A 25,244-nucleotide genomic window follows, 5' to 3' on the forward strand; every position below is an offset into this window, starting at 1 on the left:
AAATATACCCTGTTCATGGATAGGCAGAACTAACATCATCAAAATGGCGATATTACCAAAAGTTCTCTATAGGTTTAATGCAATGCCAATCAAAATCCCAACGGCATTTCTTGTAGAAATAGAGAAAGCAATCATGAAATTCATATGGAAAAATAAAAGACCCAGAATAGCAAAAACAATGCTAAGCAGGAAATGTGAATCAGGCGGTATAGCGATACCAGACTTCAAACTATATTACAGAGCAATAGTAACAAAAACAGCATGGTACTGGTACCAAAACAGGCGGGTGGACCAATGGTACAGAATAGAGGACACAGAAACCAATCCACAAAACTACAACTATCTTATATTTGATAAAGGGTCTAAAAGCATGCAATGGAGGAAGGATAGCATCTTCAACAAATGGTGCTGGGAAAACTGGAAATCCATATGCAACAAAATGAAACTGAATCCCTTTCTCTCGCCATGCACAAAAGTTAATTCAAAATGGATCAAGGAGCTTGATATCAAATCAGAGACACGCCGTCTGATAGAAGAAAAAGTTGGCTACGATCTACATTTGGTGGGGTCGGGCTCCAAATTCCTCAATAGGACACCCATAGCACAAAAGTTAATAACTAGAATCAACAAATGGGACTTACTCAAACTAAAAAGTTTTTTCTCAGCAAAAGATACAATAAGAGAGGTAAATAGAGAGCCTACATCCTGGGAACAAATCTTTACTCCTCACACTTCAGATAGAGCCCTAATATCCAGAGTATACAAAGAACTCAAAAAATTAGACAATAAGAGAACAAACAACCCAATCAACAAATGGGCCAAGGACCTGAACAGACACTTCTCAGAGGAGGACATACAATCAATCAACAAGTACATGAAAAAATGCTCACCATCTCTAGCAGTCAGAGAAATGCAAATCAAAACCACCCTAAGATACCATCTCACTCCAGTTAGATTGGCAGCCATTATGAAGTCAAACAACAACAAGTGCTGGCGAGGATGTGGGGAAAAGGGTACACTTGTACATTGCTGGTGGGACTGCAAATTGGTGCAGCCAATTTGGAAAGCAGTATGGAGATTTCTTGGAAAGCTGGGAATGGAGCCACCATTTGACCCAGCTATTCCCCTTCTCGGTCTATTCCCTAAAGACCTAAAAAGAGCATGCTACAGGGACACTGCTACATCGATGTTCATAGCAGCACAATTCACAATAGCTAGACTGTGGAACCAACCTAGATGCCCTTCAATGGATGAATGGATAAAAAAAATGTGGCATTTATACACAATGGAGTATTACTCTGCATTAAAAAATGACAAAATCATAGAATTTACAGGGAAATGGATGGCATTAGAGCAGATTATGCTAAGTGAAGCTAGCCAATCCCTAAAAAACAAATGCCAAATGTCTTCTTTGATATAAGGAGAGTAACTAAGAACAGAGTAGGGTCGAAGAGCATGAGAAGAAGATTAACATTAAACAGGGATGAGAGGTGGGAGGGAAAGGGAGAGAGAAGGGAAAATGAATGGAAACGGAAGGAGACCCTCAGAGTTATACAAAAGTACATACAAGAGGAAGTGAGGGGAAGGGGAAAAATAATACAAGGGGGACAAACGAATGTCAGTAGAGGGGGCAGAGAGAGAAGAGGGGAGGGGAGGGGAGGGGAGGGGTGATAGTAGAGGATAGGAAAGGCAGCAGAATACAACAGACACTAGTATGGCAATATGTAAATCAATGGATGTGTAACTGATGTGATTCTGCAATCTGTATATGGGGTAAAAATGGGAGCTCATAACCCACTTGAATCAAATTGTGAAATATGATATATCAAGAACTATGTAATGTTTTGAACAGCCAACAATAAAAAATTAAAAAAAAAAAAAAAAGAAAAGAAAAAGAAAAAATGGTGGTGGTAGGCCAGCTGAAAAGAGATTCAAATGGGGAGAGGGTGTCCAATAAGACACCTCTCCCAGTGGCACAGCCTTAGTATACTTTCCACTGAGGAAAGTTATACAGCCTAGATTAAGTTTCAAAGAGGGGGAAAGCAAAGTGGAAACATAAGGGAAATGATATTCCCCAACAGCCCTAGGGAAGGGGTCACGAAGGCAGTTCAAATGTCACAATCTAGGGCTGGGGTGTGGCTCAATGGTACAGCACTTGCCTCACATGGGTGAGGTACTGGGTTTGAGCCTCAGCACCACATAAAAATAAATAAATAAAGATACCGTGTCCATATACAACTAATATTTATTTATTTATTTTGCATTACAATTCTTAATACACCATTATACAATAATTTATCATATCTCAGATTATATATAAGGTTTGTACAACTAATTTTTTAAATGTCACAATCTACTTATTTGTCTACATTTTGGGACCCAGCCTATACTGTGTACTTCTAGAAAGCAGATGAGGGGCTGTTTTGTGTTCATGTCAATATTTAGTGAAGAGTTTTCCCTATTTTTTCCCAATAAAAATTATAATGGATTTTGGAAATCATAGCTCTCTTAGCACCAGAGAAGATCTTATATAATCCCCAAGTAGTTTCCAGGAAGGATACAGAATGGTTTTCACATAATTACAACTGTTTCCCTTTTGACTAGTGCCTAATTCTGGAGGGCAGCTACTCCTCAAAATATCAGCACTTATGTGATAAACTTCAAACTATTTATTGGAATTATTTTGGAAATAAGTCTTATATTTGAGCCTCAATTTTCCCTTTTGTATGCTTTCTTTCTATCTGCATAAAATCTTTGATTTGGCTTACTTGAGTTCTAGCAGAGATAAATTGTGGAGAAGCCTCCACCTTGAAAAATTATTTTTTCCACTGGAAGAATTTTAAGTAAAGGGTGGGACCTCCAGAATGGCTGTGTGTGAAGCTGGTGTTGCTCCCCAGTGAAACAACTATTTTACCGGGAAAACTTTTTTTATGGCTGGGGATGTGGCTCAAGCAGTAGCGCACTCGCTTTGCATGCATGCAGCCCGGGTTCGATCCTCAGCACCACATACAAACAAAGATGTTGTGTCCGCTGAAACCTAAAAAATAAATATTGAAATTCTCTCTCTCTCTCTCTCTTTAAAATTTATTTTTTTAAAAAAATACCTAGTTAAAGTCTCTGGAAACTGTCCTCAGAGCATACATCAAATGGAGAACTATTTATTGGAGAAAAATCTACTACTACTTGGTAAGACAGTAAGAATCTGTGGCATTTGAGCCATGAGCTGTTTCTTTTTGCCTGAATCCCTACTCCATGTTACAAAAGCACTGTTCTGGATAGGTGTGGCCAAGAAAATAGTGTTCCCTCCTCCTCCATCTCCCAGTCTAGCAGCTATGATTTCACTCCAGGAGTATGTATCAACTCCCCCAACTCAGTATTGCAGAATCTCCATTTTGGCTGAAAGTGGCCAAGAGGACAGGTCTGTATTTCCCACCCAGTCACAACTTGTAGGCTAGAAGCTTTATCCCAGACACAGCACACCAAGAGCACTAGGTTCAGTCATCCTACCTAAGCTTGCTCAGAGGTTCCAAAATGGGCCAGGCAAACTAAGAAGATCAGGAAACTACCATTTCCTCCCCAGTGTCAATTCACGGAGCAAAGAGTGTCACTTCAGGAAAAATAGGCACTGTCCCCATCCTAGTGTCATTGCAGTGGCCTAGAAGTTCTACTAGGGCAGAACCTGAAGACAGACCATAAGGATGGAGAATGCCAGAGCTCTGCCTCACAGCTCTGCCCTATAGGAAATGACGATGTGGAACAGATCATGGAGTTCTTCATGCCTATGGGTGCTGTTTAAAACAATGTAGATTCTGGTGGCAAGCAATTAAGAGGGTGCTGGTAGTTTCATGAAACTAGTATCAACAAGAAAAATGGCCTACCAGTCAGAAGGTTACCAGAGAAAACAGATGAAAAAGAGAGCTAAGAATGGGCTGGGTATATAGCTCAGTTGGTAGAGAGCTTGCCTCACATGCACAAGTCCCTGGGTTCAAAACCCAGCACACTATACACACAAAAAAATGATCACATAAACATTAAAGAGAGATCTAAGAAGATGTCTCATCAGATCACACTCATCCATACAGGACCAGAAAGCTGTACATATGCATTAGGCTGTACCCAGTTCAAGAGAAATCAGAGCAGGACATGAGACAGACTTAAAAACATTCCCCAAACCACATACAGATGAAGCAACAAAGGGTAGAAGTCGTCATAACTTCTCATCAAACATTGATTAAGCAATTAGCTACTCTGGCCCGGGAGCTGCTTCTAAAATTTAATCTCAACTATTCTTGGTGGTCTAGAAGACTGTATATATGCCAAACACTGTTTTCTCAAAAATGACTAGGGAAGAGAACATTTAAGCTTCTCATTTCTGGTTGAACATAGGGCAATATTATAAATTCCTTAATCTGTGAAAGCAGTTTCCAAGTTCCCCCCCACACCTAACAGCAAAGATAGTAGAGATTTTTTTCCATCTGAAGAAGAAAGACAACAAAAATGAACAGAGCCTCAGAGATATGTGGAATACACCATTAAATCATTAAGTGCACATTTGTGTGTGTATGTATACACACACATGTGTGTGTGTGTCACACACACAATGGTAGTAGCAAAAGGAGAGATGACAAAGAAAGGGGCACACCTGGATACATTATGATTGCTGAAATATTGAATTATTGAAAGGCAAAGAGAAAATCTTGAAGGCAGGAAAATAAATATAATTTACTACATATGAGGAAACACCAATAAGATTAATAGCTGACTTCTCAATGAAAACAACGAAGGCCAGAAGACAGTGAAATGATATATTCAAAGTGCTGAAAGAAAGAATAAACTTGTCAGTTCCTAAAACCAACATAACTATCTTTCAAAAATGAAGACAAAATACACTTTCCCAGAAAAAAAATAATAAGAGAATCCATTGCTAGTATACATGCCTTATAAAAATTATTAGAAGAAGTTTCTCAAACTAAAAGGAAGTGACCCCAGGCAACACTTTAAATTCAGACAAATAACCAATGATATGAGGTAAAGATAATTAAGTAGGTAGCACAATGGGGGTTGGGAGTATGGTTCAGTAGTAGAGTGCTTTCCTAGCATGTGCAAGGCCCTGGGTTTTATCCCTAGCGCACGCACACACACACACACACACACACATTCACACACACAAAACATACACGATCACACAATAGTATAATGATGTTTATTTTCCTTTATTCTTTTAATGATTTAGAAAACATCTTTATTTCTTCTTGTAACTGATTTAAAAAGCCACTTCACATACAATATCTATAAAATTATGTTTCCCTATGACACACAAAAGACAATATATTTGACAGTAGCACAAAACAGGTAGTTAGGAACAGAGATATGTTAGAGTAAGGAAATGACATCAGGTGGTAGTTTGAATCCACAGAGAGAAGTAAAGAAGATCAGCAATGGTAATTATTAATACTTTCAAAACTTTATAAATATATTTGTCCTCTCCTTTCTCCTCTTAGTTCCTTTAAAGGAAAAAACATATATGAATCAATGATTGTAACCAGGTATAGCTGAATTTGGAACATTCATGGACATAATATGTGTACAATAATAGCATGAAAATGGAGGAAAGAATGGAGCCATTTACAATTAAAGTTTATATATCTCACTAGAATTAACTTAGTATCTAAGTCTGAAGTAGATTTTGTCAAGATAAAATGTGTATTCTAAGCCCTAGGACAACAAATAAGAAAATAACTAAGCTGGGTGTAGTGGATTAATCCCAGTAACTGAGGACGCTGAGGCAGGAGGATCACAAGTTCATGGCCAGCCTGTGCAACTTATCAGACTCAAAATACAAATAAAACATAGTTAAAAATCATAAAAGGAATCAAAGCACTACACTAGAAAATATTTACTTAATGAAAAAAGAAGATAGAAAAAGGGAACAGAGAAACAAAAAGAGGCATGAGATACATGAAAAAAAAAATGAAAACTGGCCTAAGAAACTAGAGAAAGAAGAGCAAACTAAATGCATAGGCAAGATGATGGAAGGAAATAATAAAATAGGAAATAAATAAAATAGAAAAAAATTTAACAAAATTAAAAGTTGGTTATTTGAAAAAAAAAAACAACATATTTGACAAATCTTTAACCAGACCAAAAGAAAAGTAGGGAAGGCTCATTACTACTGATTTCACAGGGGAAAAAAAGGAAAAGAAGTAAATACAGTACTATGAATAACTGCATGGCAACAAATTAGAGAACTTAGTCCTTAGTCCTTCTTCTCTTTCTTTCTCTCTTTCTCTCCTCTCACCCTTCTTTCTTTATTGTGCTGGTGATAGAACTCAGGTCCTTATGCATGCCAGGCAAGTGTTCTACCTCAGACCCCATATGATCATTTCAGTAGATGTGGAAGAAGTATCTGAAAAAATCCAACATGCTTTTATTATAAAAACACTCAGCACACTAGGAATAGAAGAAAATTTCCTTAACTGGACAAAGGACATCTAAGAAAAACTCAGTCATCTTAATGGTGAGAAACTAAAAACCATTTTCCTAATTCACGGCTGTCTGCCACTTCTGTTCAACATTGGAGGGGAGGTTCTAGCTAGGGCAATTAAGTAAAAAAGAAAAATAAATAAATAAACAAAAGACATCTGCTTGTAGGTGACATGATCTTGTATATAGAAATCCCAAGGAAACCACTAAAAGTCTAGAACTAATTAAACAAGTTGGCAGGATACAAGATCAATACTGAGAAATTTATTATATTTCTATACACTAGCATGAACAATCTGAAAATAAAATTTAAAGACAATTCAATTTATAACAGCATCAAAAAGAATAAAATAGTGATACATTCTTTACTTTTTAAAGTAAAAAAGATCACTCTGAAAATTATAATTCCTGTTGAAAGAAATTACAGAAGACATAAATATTGGAAGGCATTCTATGTTCAAGTATCAGAAAAGTTAATATTGTTAGGATGTCAATATTCCCCAAATTGCCAGGTGCGGTGGCACACACCTGTAATCCCAATGGATCCAGAGGCTAAGGCAGGAGGATTGCGAGTTCAAAGCCAGCCTCAGCAACAGTGAGGCACCAAACAATTCAGTGAGACCCTGTCTCTAAATAAAATACAAAATAGGGGATGTGGCTCAGTGGTCGAGTGCCTCTGAGCTCAATCCTTGGTACACATACACAAAAAATATTCCCCAAACTGATCTACAGATTCAGTACAATCCCTATGAATATCCCAGCTATCTGTTTTGCAGAAATTGACATGCTGATCTTAAAATCCATATAAGAATGAAAAGGGACCCAGAGTGGGTAGTGATATTGACCAAATTATATTGTTATATTTTCTGCATCTACGAATATATAACAATAAATCCCATAAACATGTACAACTATAATGTACCAGTAAAATTGTGGAAAGATAAAAATAAAAAATGTTAAAAAAAGAATAGGAAAGTCAGAGGACTCATATTTTTCAACATCAAAACTTATTAAAATATATCTTTATCATGATAGTACAGTATTAACACAAAATTATATATGTAGGTCAATCCAATAAAACAGATTGATTATAAATACACCCTATAAGGTAATTTGATTTTTTAAAAGATGGACACATTTTATTTATTTATTTATTTATTTATTATGTGGTGCTGAGGATCAAACCCAGTACCTCACAAGTGCAAAGCAAGTACTCTACTACTGAGCTATAACCCCAGCCCCTGGTAATTTGATTTTTAACTAATATGTCAAGATAGTTAAATGGTAAAAGAAGTCTTTTCAACCAATGATTCTGGATAATTGGCTAGACACATGCAAAACAATGAAATAGGACCCATTCCTGACACCATACAGAAAAATTAACTCAAAGATTATAGGCTAAATGTAAAGGCTAGAATTATAAAATTCTTAGAATAAAAGTCAGAAATAAACCTTCATGATATTATGGTAGGCAACGATTTCCTACATGTGAGACTAAACCATGAGCAAAAAAGAAAAAGAACAGACTGAGAAGTTAAATTTCATTAAAATTTAATTTTTTTTTGTGCTTCAAGGGATACTATCATGAAAAGGCAGGGGCTGGGTATGTGGCTTATTGGTAGAATGCTTTCCTAGCATGCATGATGCTTGGCACTACAAAAAAAAAAATGTTTCAAAAAGAGCTGGGGGTGTAGGTCAGTGATACTGTCCACTTACCATGTGTGAGGCCCTGGGTTCACTCCCCAGCATGGAAAGAAGGAAGGAAGGAAGGAAAGAAAGAAGGGAGGGAGGGAGGAAGGAATGAAGGAGGAAAGAAGAAAGAAAAAAATAGCTTATGTCACATAAATATTTGTAGTAGCATTATTCATAATAACCAAAAAGTATAAATAGCCCAGATATGTATGACCCAGTAAAACATACAAATAAAATGTGGTATAACTATACAATGAAATATCATATAGCAATAAAATGAAGTGAAGCAGCATTGAGGAACTCTGGGAGACAAATCCTCTGAAAAACTGATGAAAATCATTTAAAAGAAAACAATCTTTGTTCCAGTTTCTGGTTCAGCATGTAAGGTGATAAAAAGCCAAATATGCTTAAAAATCAACAATTTTTTTTTGATTCATCAGAGAAGTGAGGTCACAAGGCAAACTGCTGCCCTCAAAATTGAAGACAGGAAGATACAGAGAATCACAGCTTAATGGGAGCAGAAACTTATGAGTAGGGCAATGGTGGTACACACATATATTTCCAGCTACTTGAGAGGCTGAGATAGGAAGATCACTTTAGCCCAGGAATTTGAGGTCAGCCTGGGAAACATAGTGAGATCCTGTCTCAAAAAAAAGAAAGAAAGAAAGAAAAAGAAACCAGTTCTGCAGTAGGAAAATCTTAATTGTAATAGAGAAATTGTTGGGAGTTCAGTAAAGGACAAGTTTGACAACCGTTAGTCAATAGTAACTGTTTTATGGGCCATAAAACAGACTTTAACCAGTGTAAAGGAAAAGAAATAATACAGTGTCTGTTCTCGGACCACAATGAAATTAAATAAGACATTGATAACAGAAAGATATCTAGAAAATCCCCAAAACTTGGAGATTAAACAATATACCTATACACAAGTCAAAGAAGAAATCTCAAAGAAAATTAAAAAAAAAAAAAAAAAATATATATATATATATATATATATATATATATATATATATATATATATTGAACTAAATGGGAATTAAAGTACAACTTGACAAAATTTGTGGGATGCAACAAAAACAGTGCTTAGGAGAAAATTTTTATTTTTAGGTACTGAATCCAGGGACACTTTGCCACTGACCTACATCCCTAGTCCATTTTAAAATTTTTGAGACATGTTCCTGCTAAGTTGTGCAGGATAGCCTGAGACTTGCCATTCTCCTGCCTTAGCCTCCCAAGTTGCTGGGATTATGGGCCTGCACTACCATGCCTATCTTAGAAGGAGATTTATAGCACTGAATGCATATATGAGAAAAGAAGAAAGACCTAAAATCAATAATCTAAGTTCTCACCTTTGGGAATTAGAAGAAGAAAACAAAATCCAAAGTAAGCAGAAGAAAAGAAATAATAAAAATCAGAGCAGAAAACAATAAAATTAAAAACAGGAAATCATTAGAGGAAATTAATAAAACCAAAAGCTGGTTCTTTGAAACAATTAGTAATATCAATAAGCATCTAGTCATGCTAACTTAAAAAAAAAGAGGACATAAATCACTAATGAAAAAGAGGACATTACTATGGATCCTGAGATATCAAAAGAACAATAAAGGAAAACAATGAACAAATTTATGCCCTAAAATTTGAGAGTCTAAATGAAATGGGTCAATTCCTTGAAAGACAGTTTGCCAAGTCACGTGCGGTAGTGCACTCTTGTAATTCCAAATGACTGGAGAGTTTGAAGCAAGAGGATTTTAAGATCAAGGGCAGCCTCAACAAATTAGTGAGACCCTGTCTCAAAATAAAAAAAATAAGAAAGGCTGGAGATTTAGCTCAGAGGTAAAGCAATTCTGGGTTCAATCCCCAGTACTGACAAGAAAAAAAGGACAGTTTGCCAAAACTTATACCAAAAGATAGACAATCTGAACAGAACAATATTCATTAAAGAAATTAACTAATTATTAATTTTCAAAACAGAAATCACCAAGATCAGATATGCTCATGGATGAATTCTACCCAATACTTAAGGGGAAAATTATAATACCAATTCTCTGCAGTCTTTTCCAGAAGACAGAAGAACGCTTCCTAACTTATTCTATAAGGTCAGCATTATCCTAAAACTAAAACCAGACAAAGACATTACAAGAAAACTTTAGACCAATATCTCTTATGAACATTGAGGAGAAAATCCTTAGCAAAATATTCATGTGTCAAACACAACAATGCATGAAAAGAATTATACATCACAACCAAGTAGGATTTATCCCAAGTGTCACAGGCTATTTTAACATTTGAAAAATCAATAAATATAATACATCACTCAACAAGTTAATGAAGAAAAGTCACGAACATATCAATAGATGCACAAAAAGGTTTTGATGAAAATGCCAATGCCCATTCATGATAAAAACCCTCAATAAATTAGGCATAATTTATTAAGGAATAGACTAGGAATGTTCATTAGGACACCTACAACTAACATCATACATTATGGTTGGAAACTTAATTTTCACTAAGATCATGTCTGCCTTTCAACATCTTATAGGAAAGCCTGGAGAATGAAATGAGAAATGAAAGTTAAACAGAAAAAGAAGAAATAAAACTGTTTACAGATGGCATGATTGTCTGTGTAGAAAATCTGAAAAAAATCAACAAACTCTGATAATAAATAAGCAATTATAGCAAGGGTACAGGACACAGAGTTAATTTATAAAGCCAACTGCAATAAACACATGAAATTTGAAATTAAAAACATATTACAATGTTTTTTTTTTCATTAGTACATATACTAAAATTGAAACAATACAGAGAAAATTAGTGTGGTCCCTGTGCCCACATGCAAATTTGTGAATCATTCATTATTTGGGGTGTATATTTATCTCAAACTATTAATATTAAATAAGTACAGCTTTTGTATGTCAATCATAAATATATAAATTATTTTTGAAAAACACATTACTATTTACATTAGCACTCCAAAATGTGAAACACTGAGGTATAAATATGTACAAGAGGTATAAATATGTACACTGAGGTATAAATATGTACAAGATCTGTATGAGGAAAATTATAAAACTATGATGTAAAAAATCAAATAAATAAATGGGGAGACATTCTATGTTCAAGAATAGGGAGATTCAATATTGTCAAGATGTCAGTTCTTTCCAACTGGATCCAACAGTGTCAATGCAATTCCAATCAAATTAGCAGTAATTTATTTTGTGAATATCAAACTGTTTCTAAAGTTTTATATGTAGAGGCAAAACAAAACAAAACAAAAAAAAAACCAAAAACCCAAAACCCAAATCAAAAACAAAACCAGAAAATCCAACTCAATACTGAAGAAGAAGAAGAAGAAAAAAGTTGGAAGGCTGACACCACCCTACTTCAAGACTTCCTATAAAGGTTCAGTAATCAAAACAGTATGGTATTGGTGAGATAGATTGATCAGTGGAACAGAATAGAGCTCCCAGAAATCAATTGACATGAATATAGTCCAACTACTCTTTGTCAATGAAGAAACAAAATCAATGCAATGGGTTGGAGAGTCTTTTCAACAAATGGTGCTGAACAACTGGATATCTGCATGTGAAAAAAGAATGTAAACACAGACCTTACACCCTTCATAAAATTAGCTCGAAATGGTTAATAGACCAAAAATTATAAAACACCTAGAAGATAATGTAATTCAAAATCTAGATGACCTTGTATACGGTAATTATTTTTTACTCTGATTATGAGTGTATTTATAACTCTGATAGCTTATCTTCATCTAGGACTTTAAAGTTGTCTTTAATTAATAAATTTTATTTTTCAGAGAGGTTTTAGTTTCACAGCAAAATTGAGTGGAAAGTACAAAGAGTTCCAATATACACCCAGTCCCCACACATGAGTAATCTCCTCTACTATCAACATTCTGCTCCAAAGTAGTGCATTTGTTACAGTTTATGAATCCACATTGCAATGACTTTTTAGATATAATACCAAAGACACAATCTGTGAAAGAAATAATTGATAAGATGGACTCAATAAGAGTAAAGTTCTGCTTTGCAAAGGGCACTGTTAAGAGGATGAAAATACAAGTCACAGATGGAAAGAAAATATTTGCAAAAGACATATCTGACTAAAAGATATTAATCTAAAATCTTATTCTTAAAATTCAAGAATAAGAAAATGAAGAACCTGATTTAAAATGGATAGAAGATCTGAACTTTGCCTCACCAAAAATGGCAAGTAAGAATATGAAAAAGCTGTTAGTCATTAGGGAATTGCAAATTAAAACAATAATGAGATTCACTCCTTACAATAGCCCAAATCCAGAACCTGACAACACCTACTGCTGGTGAGGATGTGGAGCAACAGGAACTCTAATTCATTGCTGGTGGAATGCAAAATGGCATAACCAGGTTGGAATATAGTTTGGCACTTTCTTGAAAAACTAAACATACTACTCTTACCATATGATCTGGCAGTCATGCTCTTTGGCATTTACCCAAATGAGTTGAAAATTTATGTCTACACAGAACCTTCACAAGGATGTTTATAGTAAATTTATGTCTGCACAAAATCTTCACATGAATTTTTATAGAAGCTTTATTCAAAACCTCCCAAACTTGGGAGCAACCAAGACATACATTAGTAGGCAAATGGATAAGCTGTGGTACATCTTGACATTGGAATATTAGTCAGTACTAAAAGAGATGAACTACTGCTAGGTATGGTGATACATGTTTGTAATCCCAACTACTCAGAAAGCTGAGGCAGAAAGATTTCAAGTTGAGGCCAGCCTCAGAAACTTATCAAGGTCCTGTCTCCAAATAAAAAGAGCTGGAAGTGTAGCTCAGTGATAGAGTACTTGGGTAGCATCAGTGTGGCCTTGTGTTTAATCCCCAGTACGGGAGAGAGGGAGGGAAGGAGGGAGAGAGGGAGAGGAGAAGAAGGGGAAGAAGAGGAGAGGAGAAGAAGGGGAGGAGGGTAGAGGGGGAGGGGGGAGGGAGGGGGAGGGGAGGGGGAGGGGGGAGAGAGGAGTGGGAAAGAGATGTGTGTGTGTATGTGTGTGTGTGTGTGTGTGTGTGTGTGTGTGAGAGAGAGAGAGAGAGAGAGAGAGAGAGAGAGAGAGAGAGAGAGAGTGCTACCAATCCATCCATGGAAGAAACTTGAAAGAAGTCAATCTGGAAAAGCTACAAATCATACAATTTTAATTATATCCTATGGAGACAGTAAAAAAGGTTAGTGGTTGCCAGGTATTGGAGGGGGATGTGTAGGTGGAACACAGAGGACTTTTAGGACAATGAAATTGTTCCATATAATACTATAATATGATAGTAGATACATGCCATACATTAGTTAAAACCCACAGAACAAACAACACCAAGCGAATCCTAATGTAAACTATGGACTTGTATCAAGGTAGGTTCATCAATTGTACTAAATATACTTCTGTGGTGTGTAATGTCAATAGCTGAGGAGGTATGGATGTCAGGGGAGGGCAGTAGGCATATAAGAACTACATTTTGCACATTTTTTCTAGGAACCAATAATTATTCTATAAAATAAAGTCTACTTTAAATTTTTTTGTAAGTCCTTGGAAATGGTCTAAGGGCATTAAGCAAATGAAGAATCACTTGGTCAAGAAATCAGCTAAAAGTGGGAGGGGAAGGGAGGGGGCAGGAGATTAGCAAGGATGGTGGAATGTGATGGACATTATTATCCAAAGTACATGTATGAAGACACGAATTGGTGTGAATATACTTTGTATACAACCAGAGATATGAAAAAATGTGCTCTATATGTGTAATAAGAATTGTAATGCATTCCACTGTTGTATGTCAATAAAAAATTAATAACAATGATACATAAAAAGAAATATACTAAAATTCAGCATAAAAAAGAGAGACTGGGGTATCTGAGACAAGGTTTACTCCCTCCCTTTTCCATCCAAGTTCAAGCAGACAGAAACTACTCCATACCAGTATGTAGGCATCCCACATCTTCAGCTCCAGCTGGAGGAGCAGGGCATCAGCATTTCTTATCCTACCCTCTGCTGCAGGTCATTCAGGTTCATTTCCAGGAAAATAAGACTGAGAGGAGACAGGTCCCTTCTCCCACCCATCCCTAAATTGTAGGATGGAGGCTCTAACTATGGTGTGGTACCATCTAAAATACTACGGCCACCCTGACCTGGCCCCTGGAATAAAAGTACCATGCTGAGAGAGAGGCAAGCCAAGGAGAACTGGAGCTGCTGTCTTTCATTCCAGTGCTTAGTTCCTAAAGTGGGAATGCTGCTCAGATGCCTGCTATTATCCTTAACCTTAACATGGAGCTGTTGCTTAGAGATTTTGCCCTGGGGGAAAAGCAGGCCAAAGATCCTGAGCTTCTTTCCAAAGGAATTGACTTCATCAGCTGGGGGTAGGGCTCAGTGGTAGAGCGTTTGCCTAGCATATGTGAGGCCCTAGGGTTGTATCCTCACACACCACACATACACACACAAAAAAAGTGGCAGACTCCACTTCTCACAGTGTGGAGAAATCCAAGCCTAAGTGTGTTCTTAAAAAGAGTGGAGATTTGGAGCTGGGGTTGTGGCTCAGCAGAGAGAGCTTGCCTAGCAGCTTGAGGCACTGGGTTCAATCCTCAGCACCACATAAAAAGAACACAAATAAATAAAAATAAAGTTATTTAAAAAGTAGAGATTTATGGGCAAAGGCCATTAAACCAATGGCAGATTCGCTGGAAATGTAGGCTAAATTGTTGGCTCGCTAATTTTCTGGAAAGAAATAGGGAACAAGGCAGCTGAGATGAACTCTATTAGGATCAGAATAAATCTTAAACACTAATCTAGGAAACTGTCACTTCAAAGGAGCCAGAATTTGATTGGATCAGTTTGTGAAGCAATTTATGCCTTGGACAATTTTTGAAAACAATAGAGCAATCATTCAGCAATTAGTGAGTTTTAACCAGTGGGTGTGGTCAGGAAAAAAGACAGTCAAAAGAGAGCTCTGCCAAAAACCCAGGATATGTGTGGGCATCCTAGGGCTGTACTTCCTAAGGAACAACATACCAGGCTTCATAGTGCTGGGGTGTATGTGTAGGGGCATAGGCTTCATTAAAGTTTTACAGTGACTAAACAAGTAAATAAGTAAATAACATAAATAAGCCTTGGGCTGGGGGTGGGGATACGAGTACTCAGAGTTGCTACAACATATTATCTAAAACATTCAGTTTCCAATAAAAAAGCATGAGACATGAATAATTTGGAAAGATAATCCACACACTAGAAAGCAGACAACAGAAACAACCTTTGACAATGACCAGATATTAGATTTAACAAAGACTTCAAAGTACTCATTATAAATAAGTTCAAATAACTAAATGAAATTATGAAGAAAGTAGAAGAAAAGATATCATGACAATGTCACATCAAATAGAGAAAATATGTAGAAATTCATAAAAAGAAATACATGGAAATTTTGGAGTTGAAAAGTATGAAAACTGAAATAAAAACAAAGAATTGGAGTATTAGTGTTACAATTTGGATCTGAAATGTCCCAAAAGTTTCATACTTGGGCTTGGTCCCCAGCTGGTGGCACCATTGGGAAGGTAGTGGAAACTTTATGAGGTGTGACTTAGTTGGAAGAGGTAGGTCACTAGGGATGTGTCATATTTTGTCCCAGGACCCTTTCTGTCTCTCTGCTTCCCCACCACCAGGAGGTGAACACCTTTTTTTTTTTTTTTTTTTTTTTTTAACCACATTCTTCTATCATGATGTTCTGCCTCACCATAGGCCTAGAAACAATGGAGCCAACTGATCATGGACTGAAACCTCTGAAATCACAAGCCAAAGAAAATATTTCCTCTTTTAGGCTGTTTTTCTCAAGTAAATTTTGAGAATAATAGAAAGTTAATCAACACAATTAGTTTCCTGCAGGTGCTGTAAAAAATTACTACAAATTGGATGGCTTAAAACAACTGAAATTTACTTCCTTAGTTCCAGAGGCTAGAAGCCTGAGATCAAGGTGTTGATAAGGACATGCTCACTCTTGAGCCTCTAAGAGGAAATTGCTCTTCACCTCTTCCAGGTATTTCTTGCTAGGATACTTAAGTCTCCGCCTCCTTCTTGACAAGGATGTCTTTCTACTTTCTGTGTCCAAATTTCCCTCTTCTTAGAAAGACACCAGTCATATTGGATTATGGCCAATACAACTCCAGCATGCCCTCATCTTAATTATATTTGCAATGACCACAACCCAAATAAGGTCATGTTCTCAGGTCCTGGGGATTAAAACTGCAACATATCTTTTTAGGGGTCATAATTCAACCCATAAGAACTGGTAAATATAACTATAAAAGCAGCACAGATACCTATTTCTTCTCCTTTTTTTTCACCTGATGTAAAAAGCAATCCGCCCTCCATCTCTCCATTCTTCCAGTGCTGGGAATTGAACCCAGGTCTTCATGCATGCTAGGCACCCATTTTCATAATGGAGAGAATAGGCAGAAGATAAACTTTATACCTCAAGGGACTGGAAAAAGAAAAAGAAATAACCCCAAAGTATCAGAAGAAAGGAAATAATAAATATCACAGGGAAATAAAGTAGATAATGGAAAAATAGTAGAACCAATGACTGCAACAATTGGGTTTTTGATAAGATTAAAAAAAACTGTACAAACATTTAGCTAGACTTACCAAGAAAAAAAGACAGGTCACTAAAATTACAAAATATATATATATTTAAATGCAGAAGGGCTGGGGAAGTAGCTCAGTGGTAGAGTTCTTGCTTAGCATGTGCAAGGCCCTTGGTTTGATCTACATACTGCAAAATAAAATAAAATCAGAAATGAAAGTGGGGATATTGCTATTAACCTTATAGAAATCACCTAGATGAAATAAACAAATTTTTAGGAAATCTACCAGAACTAACACTAGAAATAGAAAATCTGAATTTATCTACAATAAATAAAGACAATGAATTAGTAATGAAAGAACCTCCCAATAATGAAAAGTCCAGTATCAGATGATGGCTACACTGGTGAATCCTACCAAATATCTAAGGAAGAATTAATACCATTTTCCCCTCAAACTCTTCAAAAATGGAAGAGGAGGGAGTATTTTCTAACTTATTCTATAAGGCCACAATTACTCTAATACCAAAAAACAAAGGCATCACAAGAAAGGAAAACTATCAGATCAATATCCCTTGTACAGAAAGAAAACCCTCAGGAAAATACTATCAAACTGAATCCATTACCAGCATTTTTTTTCTGGTACTGGGGATTGAACCTAGAGTCTTGCAAACTATAGGTAAGTGCTCTAATTATGAGCTACACCTTCAGTCCTGTGGTCATAGCATATTAAAAGGATTATATACCATGACTGAGTGAGATATACACCAGGAATAAGAGGGTGCTTCAACCTATGAAAATCAATTGCTGAAATATTTCACATTAATAGAAGAAAGAAAACAGATGACATGATCATTTCAAATGATGTAGGAAAAAAGTCAGAAAAAATGTATGCCTTTCATGATAAAGACACTGAACAAATGAAGAATAAATCAGGATTTCCAAAACATGGTAAGGGACATGTATGAAAAACAGAGCTAAGATCATGTTCAATGGGAGAAGTCTGAACACTTTCCTCTTTAGATCAGGGACAAGGCAAACACACCCTTTCTTTCCATTTCTATTCAACATTGTACTGGAAGTTCTAGCCAGACCATTCAGGTAAAAAATGAAAGAAAGGAAGAAGGGAGGAAGGAAGGAAGGAAGAAAAGAAGGAAAGATGGAAATTCATCCAAATAGATAAGGAAGAAATAGTAAAACTATGATCACAGATGACATGAAAAGTCCTTTAAAACCTACGGAGAGGGAGAGGGAGAGGGAGAGGGAACCTATTGGAGCTAATAAAAGAATTCAGCAAAGTTTTAGGGCGTATCAACATACTAAAATCATCTTTAGATTATTCATTATCAATGAATAATCTAAAGATGAAATTAAGAAAACAATTTTCACAACAATTTCAAAATGAATAAAATACAAACAAATTTAACCAAGGTGGTACAAGATTTATGCACTGAAAAATTATAAAACCATGGTGAAAGACATTAAAGAAATCTAAACTTATGGATTGGAAGACTTAACATCATTAAGATGTCAATACTATTCCAAACAATCTACAAATTCAATGCAATTCTTTTTCAAATCCCAGTGGCATTTTTGAATAAATGGCAAAACTCATCTTAAAATTCACATGGATTTCTAAGGGACCCCAAATAGACAAATCACTCCTGTAAAAGGAAAACAAAACAGCAAAGTTGGAAAATACACACTTCTAGATTTCCAGTTATACTATAAACCTGCAGTAATCAAAACCATATTATACTGTCACAAAGATTGACATATAGACAAATGGGATAAAATTGAGAATCCAAAAATAAAACCAAAGGTCTATGGACAATTGATTTTCAACAGGAGTGCTAATACCATTCAAAGGGAAAAGAACAGTCTCTTTAACAAATGGTGCTGAGATAACTGGATACTCACATGCAAAAGAATAAAGTTGGATTACTACCTTACACCAATATAAAAAAAAATCAAAGACCAAAATATAAGAATTAAATCTATTAAATTCTTAGAGGACAATACATGGATCAATCATAGTGATCCTGAGTTTGGCAATGGTTTCTTAGATAAGACACCAAAAACATAACAAAAGAAATAATAGAAAAATTCAAGTCCAGCACAAGTGGAAAAAGCTTATACACATTAATAGTCACTATAAAGAGAATGAATGTGCCACTCACAGAAAGGGAGAAAATATTTGTAAAATATTTGTAATATATCTGATAAGGATCTAGTATACAGAATATATAAAGAACAATTCAACAATAAAAAGACAACTCACCCCATTATACCTGGGTAATGGATTTGAATAGCTATTTCTCCAAAGGAAATATACAGAGTCAACTAACACATCAAAAGAAGTCTAACACCAAGAAATGCAGATCGAAAGTATAAAGAGATACCACTTGACATCTACTGAGATGGTTATCTCCTGCTGCCTGAGTTCCCCTTGAGTTCTCACGGGATTCAGACAGTATTTTTTGGGAGATAGAAGCCCAGTGGAGGTGGATTTGGGCAGAGAACGTGGATTTCCCCAGAACGTGATTGTAGACGGCTGGTGTGAGTTCGGGAATAAAGAGTCGCTGTTTGAATCTACAAGCTGTGTGGTGGCTCGTGATTATGTGCCCAGCCAGACTGCGGCATTTGTGCCCAGCCAGACTGTGGCATTTGGCGGCTCGTACAGGGAACGTCTAAAGCTTGGAGGTAAGTGAAATTGCTCGTCCCTGAGGAAGAGCGAAAGAATGGGTGACCAATTCAAAAAACAATGTGTTATTGTTTTGATTTATCTTGTTTTTGTTTCAAGCTGCCTATCCCTAGAAATTTCTCAGGCAAACTGGAAAAAATGGTTGACTAAAGGTTTGAAGTTTGTCGGCCCTGAGGAAGAGAAAATTGATACAACGATTTTTTATTCCGTTTTTGTTTCATTCAGTTTCGGTTTTGTTTTGTGTTATCTTATTGGGTTGCGTTATCTTTATAGTAGATTAGAAATTAGTAAAAAACAAACCGAAAAGATGTTAAGTAAATTGTTAGAGGTTCAGACCATGGAGAAAGACATTTTAGATCAAGCAAAAGAGAAGGTCTCTCGAGCTAGTCAGACAGAGGAAGAAAATTTAAAGGAAAAGGGGTTGTTAGGAAAAAGGCCACAACAGGAGGCTGTTACTAACTCCGTTTTATCACAAGAGGGCGTAATTCAACCAACAGCCCCACCGATGGAGACAGCTGAGTGGCCCTCAAACCCCGTAGTTGATAAATGGGATCCTGAGACAGGACCTCAAAGATTAGCATGCTCTGTACTTGAACAGGCAGGAGGGCAGCGAATTCACCGTGCTTTAGATTTTAAAACAGTGAAGCAGTTAAAGGAGGCTGTAACAACCTATGGTCCCCAAGCTCCCTTCACGGTAAGCATGGTCGAGTCCATTACTAACTTGGACATGACGCCAGCAGATTGGGCTAGCATGTGTAAATCTGTACTAAATGGAGGACAATATTTGTTATGGAAGGTTGCCAATGAGGAATTTTGCACGGAGACAGCTAGGCGAAATGCAGCAGCTGGTTACCCTCAAAGAAATCTAGATATGTTGTTAGGAAAAGGACCTTATGAGGGTCAACGGCAACAAATTGAATATGATCCTGCTATATATGCACAAATTGCTGCAGACGCAGTTAGGGCATGGAAGACTTTACAAGGACATGGAGATTTACAAGGTCAGCTATCTAAGGTAATACAGAGAGCTAATGAACCTTACTGACTTTGTAGATAGGCTAATTCAAACGGCTGCCAAAATTTTGGGGGATACAGAACAAGCAATGCCATTAATAAAACAACTGGCTTATGACCAAACAAATCGTTGCTGCAGAGAGGTTATTAGACCATGGAGACATGAAGATTTAAACACATATATTAAATTATGTAGAGATATTAATGAACAAGGGCAAGTCTTGGCAGCTGCAGTACGACAGGTTTAGATGCCAGGCCAAAAACATGCTATGATTGTGAACAAACAGGACATTTTAAAAGGAATTGCCCCATAGGAGGAGGGTTTAACAAAAGTAGGTATCAAAGGAATAGAATACCGGGTATTTGCCCACGATGCCATAGAGGGAGACATTGGGCTAATGAATGCCGTTCTTAAACCACCATAGAGGGTACTCCATTATCAAAAAACGGACAAAGACCAGGTATTTATCCACGATATCGTGGAGAAAGGCATCAGGCTCCATTGCCAAAAAACGGACAGGGGGGCCCAATGCTCCGGGGCCCACAACCACAAATATATGGGGCAGTGGAGGATCCCAGCAACACCATCAGGGTAGTGCCCAGGACACATTGTCCATTAAATCCCTCATCAGACAAACCCGAGGGAGCGCAGGGTTGGACATCTGCACCTCTGCCAGAGCAGTATTAACTCCAGAGATGGGAGTTCAAATCATTCCCACAGGAGTAAAAGGACCTCTTCCCCAAGGAACAGTAGGCTTATTATTGGGACGTAGTTCATCTACATTAAAAGGACTTATGATAAGTCCTGGGGTAATTGATCCCGATTATGTAGGTGAAATAAAAATTATAGCTAGTTCTCCAAGAGGTATATCAGTAATTTCACCTGGAGATAGAATAGCACAGTTGTTAATAATACCCAGCCTACATAATAAATTTCCTAGTCATAGTGTAGAAAGAGGTTCCAGGGGATTAGGCTCCACAGGTGTAGATTGGGCTATGTTGTCTTTAAATTTAGATTCTCGTCCAATGCTAAAACTAAATATTCAAGGTCATGAGTTTAATGGGCTACTGGACACAGGAGCTGACCTTAGCATCATATCTCATCAAGAATGGCCACAACATTGGCCATTACAACAAGCCACTCAAACGCTTCGAGGCCTAGGAGTGGCGACTAATCCCCATAGAAGTTCTATGATATTAGATTGGAAGGATCCTGAAGGATGTGAAGGAACTATACAGCCATATGTATTGGATCATCTTCCTATAAATTTATGGGGACGAGATGTCCTAGATCTATTAGGTTTGACATTAACAAATAATATCAATCCTAATGCGCCCACTACTAGAGCTAGACAAGGCTTTAGGAAAGAAAAAAAATTAGGAAAACAAGGGCAAGGTATAGCAGCACCAATACAAATAGATCAAGGAACAGACAGACATGGGTTGGATTTTCAGAAAGGGCCACTGAGACAATCAAAATTACTTGGAAATCAGAAAGACCAGTGTGGGTTCCTCAGTGGCCCCTGACTAAAGAAAAAATACAAGTACCCCATGATCTGGTCAAACAACAATTAGTGGAAGGACATATACAACCTTCCATATCTCCCCATAATACTCCCATTTTTGTCATCAAAAAGAAATCTGGTAAATGGAGATTATTGCAAGATTTAAGAGCCATTAATAATGAGATGGTTATTATGGGACCTGCTCAATCAGGGATTCCTCAATTGTCTGCTTTGCCAAAAACCTGGCATGTTTTAGCTATAGATATTAAAGATTGTTTTTTTTCAATTCCAATTCATCCCGAGGATAGTCCACATTTTGCATTTACTATCCCTGCATTAAATCATGAAGGTCCTGATCAGAGATATGAATGGAAAGTACTCCCTCAAGGGATGGCTAACAGTCCAACTATGTGTCAAATATATGTTAACAAAGCAATCCAGCCACTTAGAAATCAAAATCCTGAACTATAAATATTTCACTATATGGATGATGTATTATTGGCACATAAAGATAAAAACATATTGCTGGAATGTTATGCCACACTTACAAACATATTAAAAAATTATAATCTAGAGAAAGCAATAGATAAAGTACAATTAAATTTTCCAATTAATTATTTAGGAGTTCTATTATCCTCAACCATGGTCCGTCCACCAAAAATTCAAATATGAGTAGATCAACTCAAATCACTTAACGACTTTCAAAAGTTATTGGGAGACATAAATTGGATAAGGCCTTATCTAGGTATACCAACAGGAGAGTTGGGACCTTTATTTGATATTCTAAAAGGTCCATCAGATCCAAATTCACCCCGCATATTAACTCCTAAAGCAAGAAAGGCATTAAAAATTATTGAAACATATATGGAAAACATACATTTGGATAGAATTGATATAAGTTTGCCTTTATTATTTATTGTACTACCAACAAAAAATATTCCTACAGGAGTATTTTGGCAAGAAGGTCCATTATTGTGGATACATTTATCTTATTCTCCTAACACTATTCTTACTAGGTATCCTGAGGCTGTAGGACAATTAATACTCAAAGGAATAAAAGCAGCGAAGGGAGTGTTTGGAATTTCTCCCAATAAAATTATTACTCCATATACTATGGATCAAATTGATGAGTTAGCTAATGAGTTAAATACTTGGGCAATAATCATGTGTAAATCTAATGTTTCATTTGATAATCATTTACCATCTAATCCTTTGTTGTCTTTTTGGTCTAAGCATCCTGTAGTTTTTCCTAAAATGACAAGAAAAACACCTATCATGAATGCTCCAAATATATTCACTGATGGGTCAAATAATGGTACAGCAGCAGTAGTTACCCCTGATCAAACTTTTACATTTTTAGTACCCAAACAATCAGCTCAAAAGGTAGAGCTTAATGCAGTTTTACAAGCTTTTTTGATGTTTAAAGATTCTGTATTTAATTTATTTTCTGATAGTCAGTATGTAGTTAATGCTATAGTATCTCTTGAAGATGCTGGTAGGATTTCCCCTTCTTCTACTGTTTTCTCTTTGTTTTCCACTATACAAAGTCTAATCTGGGACAGAAAAGATCCATTCTTTATAGGACATATTAGGGCACATACAGGATTGCCTGGAGCCCTTAGTTTAGGCAATGATTTAGCAGATAAAACTACACATGACATACATATTTTCTCTACATTTGAAGAAGCTACAAATTTTCATAAAAGGTTTCATGTTAATGCTAATACTTTACAAAAGCGTTTTAAAATAACTAAGGAACAAGCCAGACATATAATAAAACAATGTCAAAATTGTGTGACATTTTTACCACAAGTTAATCTTGGAGTCAATCCTGGAGGACTGATACCTAACCATATTTGGCAGATGGACGTCACACACTTGCCAGAATTTGGAAAATTAAAATCTTTACATGTTACAGTTGATACTTCTTCTGGATTTTTGATGGGCTCCCTTCATGCCGGAGAAAAAACTAAAGATGTTATAGCTCATTGCTTACAAAATTTTGCCACTGTGGGCGTTCCTAAACAGTTAAAAACCGATAATGGTCCTGGCTATACCTCTACCTCTTTTAAACAATTTTGCTCATCATTTGGTATTACTCATATAACAGGAATCCCATACAATCCACAGGGACAAGGCATAGTTGAAAGAGCTCATCAAACTATTAAAACATACTTATTAAAGCAAAAAGAGGGAATTGGAAGGGGGTATATATCCCCCAAAGATAAACTTAAAATAACGCTTTTTACTCTAAACTTTTTAAATTTGGATTCATCAGGACTTAGTGCTGCGGAAAGGCATATGTATCCAAAAAATGTACATAAGCCTAAAGTACTTTGGAAAGATATTCTAACAGGACAATGGAAAGGTCCTGACCCAGTGATTGTCTGGAGTCGGGGCTCTGTTTGTGTATTTCCACAGGGAGAACAGCAGCCGATTTGGATTCCAGAGAGATTAACTAAAACAATTTCTACAGATCGAAAAGAAGATGATTTGACTCAAATCCATAACAGCTGATATCCAGAACTCCAGCTTGGCCATTCTTACATCTGTGACAGTGATTAACCAGGATGCTTTTTTCAATAGCTATTTTATTATTGCATTTTTCCACATCATAAGGTTCTATTTTTATTTTTTGAGCTCATACAAACCTAGGTTAATGTTTTTCTGATCAGTTTTATTTTTTAACTGTGAAGTTTTTAAACATTGCAATGGAGATTTCACCTAGGTAAAGCTACAAGGCCTTTACTATTTTCTTATGTGTTGTACGTTTGTGTGCGCATTTGTGTTTTGTGTTGTATGTCTATATGTGCGTATGTCCATATTTCTTATATGAGGAGCGCTCATGAAAAAATGGATCCGAATTATTGTTATTTTTTTTATTCACGTGATTTAAATGGTTTAATTTAAATTAGGTAAACAGCTGTTAAGGATTGTTTTTAAAGGTGGTTAACAGATCTGTTTGTTTACTAATTTAAATTAGGTAAAAAGCTGTTAAGGATTGTTTTTAAAGTAGGTTAACAGATCTGTTTGTTTACTTTCACCTTTCCTTTTCATTATATTTAATAATTCTTTTCAGGATAATGTCTTTTTAGCATCATTGCCAGAATTCCTATCTTCATCCCAGTGCCGGTGAAGACAAAGATAAAACCAAACTACAGCTTCTATGATAGCTATCACAGTAAACTGTATAAACTGATGCATCAATGAATATAACTCAACAAGTAATGCTC

General features: G+C 36.3%; 1 non-coding gene across 1 annotated transcript; it reads left to right on the forward strand.

The window, feature by feature from the left end:
• Positions 1–10,932: 10,932 nt before the first annotated feature.
• Positions 10,933–11,035, forward strand: LOC114079065 (U6 spliceosomal RNA). The gene has a single exon (XR_011705756.1). It is a non-coding gene; the product is annotated as a U6 spliceosomal RNA (small nuclear RNA).
• Positions 11,036–25,244: the final 14,209 nt, after the last annotated feature.

The sequence above is a fragment of the Marmota flaviventris genome, chromosome X (genome assembly GCF_047511675.1).
Source record: "Marmota flaviventris isolate mMarFla1 chromosome X, mMarFla1.hap1, whole genome shotgun sequence".
Taxonomy (NCBI): domain Eukaryota; kingdom Metazoa; phylum Chordata; class Mammalia; order Rodentia; family Sciuridae; genus Marmota; species Marmota flaviventris.